This window comes from Cynara cardunculus, unplaced genomic scaffold (assembly GCF_001531365.2).
Source record: "Cynara cardunculus var. scolymus isolate 2C unplaced genomic scaffold, CcrdV1 Un_Scaffold_911, whole genome shotgun sequence".
Lineage (NCBI taxonomy): Eukaryota > Viridiplantae > Streptophyta > Magnoliopsida > Asterales > Asteraceae > Cynara > Cynara cardunculus.
Window position 1 is genome coordinate 2,677 of NW_020200645.1, and position 2,129 is coordinate 4,805.

Below are 2,129 nucleotides of genomic sequence, written 5' to 3' on the forward strand. Positions count from 1 at the left end.
GAACACATGACGATTTGACGACGTTTTTCTTTGGTTTCATCACCACCCATGTCTCCAATTCCATGTTTGGTGACTCAAAAACACTTCTCCATGACACCTCCGATCTTCCCAGGAGTCGTGACCCTCCAAACAAGGCGACTGCATTACTCCTCCAACGAAGCTCTAAGGCAATGGTGCCATGGATGATCATGTCCATGGACTGATTTGTCCCTGTACAATCCAAGGAGAAGGATTCGTCGCAAGAAAAGTCTCCATTTGGAGACACTCGTTGGCTTTCCAAAAGAACCTTTTGTCGTTTCCAGCAGAAAGATAGCATCTAACAAATATGAGTGAACAACAAAAGAAGAAATCAAACCTGTTGTTTAGCACGATGAAATCGAACTAAACTCCAAAGCTTTTGTTGAAAGAAAATCAGAAATCGAACTCCATATATGAAATCGAACTCCACATCGCCGGTGGTTCGTGCGTTCGTGGTTGCTGGTGGCTCATGGTCGGACCTGTTATATGTATGTATGTATATATTCATACCATCCATTGTACCCACAACAACCTGTACAAACAGTAAAACAAACAAAATTATACACATCAAATGGTTTTGCAAACAACCTTGAGGAAGAAACAGTTCGACATCCTACTTGATTACACACATCCTCCCTGCCATCAAGTCGACATAGTTCGACCTGTTTTCCCGGATAGTCACATCCCCAATCACCATATCATGTTCTTGGTTTTGTTAAGTTACGAAAAGAAACATTAGATTTAGCAAAAAAGGAAAAAGGAAACTTTAGCAGACGATATAAGATGCAAACAACCTTGAGGAAGATCTGGTAAAAATTTAAATCACATAAATATAACATTTAGTTGAATACATAAAGATAGCATTTAGCTGAATAATCAAGCTAATAGAAAACCGAAATGTTTTTTCTTCCCTAACTTGTAGAATAGAGGATCATTTTTCAGCTTATACCAGCCATTGGATCAAGTTTGGCATCTGCAAGTAACCCATGGATGCCCTGCAAGAGTATTCAATAAAACTATCATTCAATTTTCACTAAGAACACACCCACCGATGTTCAAATCAGTAAAATTAACTTTATAAGCAAAACAATTTGGAAAATTATGGCTCTAAATGGGGATTTTAGAAGCTACTAATTGCAAAATTTAGGGCTACTGTGGAATTTAATTTTGACTTTTTAAAGTAAGAGAAGCAAACGATTGAGATCTAATAGCCCCTAATCGACTGATTTGAAGCAAAATCTAGGGTTTACAACTTTATATGAAGATCATTATTTATCAATAGAATATTTAGGTTTGTATGTCTTACTTAGAACTTGTTCGGCTGATAATCGCCTCGAAGAATCCTTGCATAACATTTTCCGCAACAGATCCTTCGCTTCTGCTGAAACGGACATGAAAATTCTCGGAGGAAACCTTAAATCAAACCTCAGAGAAATCGAATTATATAAAAAGTTGCAAATAATTCTCACATCATAATATAACGTAAATCAATACCTCAGAGAAATCGTTGTTGAACCTCAATACTTCAAAACCCTGGTTATATTCACAAATGAGGTCGTCTTGGGAGCCATGAAATTGATTTTCAAATCGTCCATTTGTGCAAAGGGGTCAGGATGGGAAGAAAGCAAGCTTTGACCTTACCAAACCTGTTTTGGTGCATAGGTGAGAGCTGGAAAAGGGAGAAGAAGCAGAAGAAAGTAAGCAACCTAACATTACCAAACCTAAAGGAGATGATCCATGGTTTTGAATTGTGGTGGAGGAGAGCAATAATGGAGAGACGTATAGGAGATGATCCATGGTTTTGAAGCTTTGAATTTAGAATTTAGAATTTGTATCTGAAACACAAATGTGGGAGACTGTGACAAGAAAGGGGGTCTGAATCCTTCCAATATTGGGTTTTAAAACCTTTGCATCAAAAGCTTGTACATTATGCTTTATAACTTGCTCTTAAGAGTTTTTTGAAATTTATGCATAAAATGGCAGTACTTTGTGCCTTGTTGCTTGTAATTAAGATAAGTGTCTAAATGGTTATATATGTAGTATAGATAAATATAAATTAAATAAAGTTTACAATCCCAAAATACAAGATTGCATCACTAAACACAAATTAA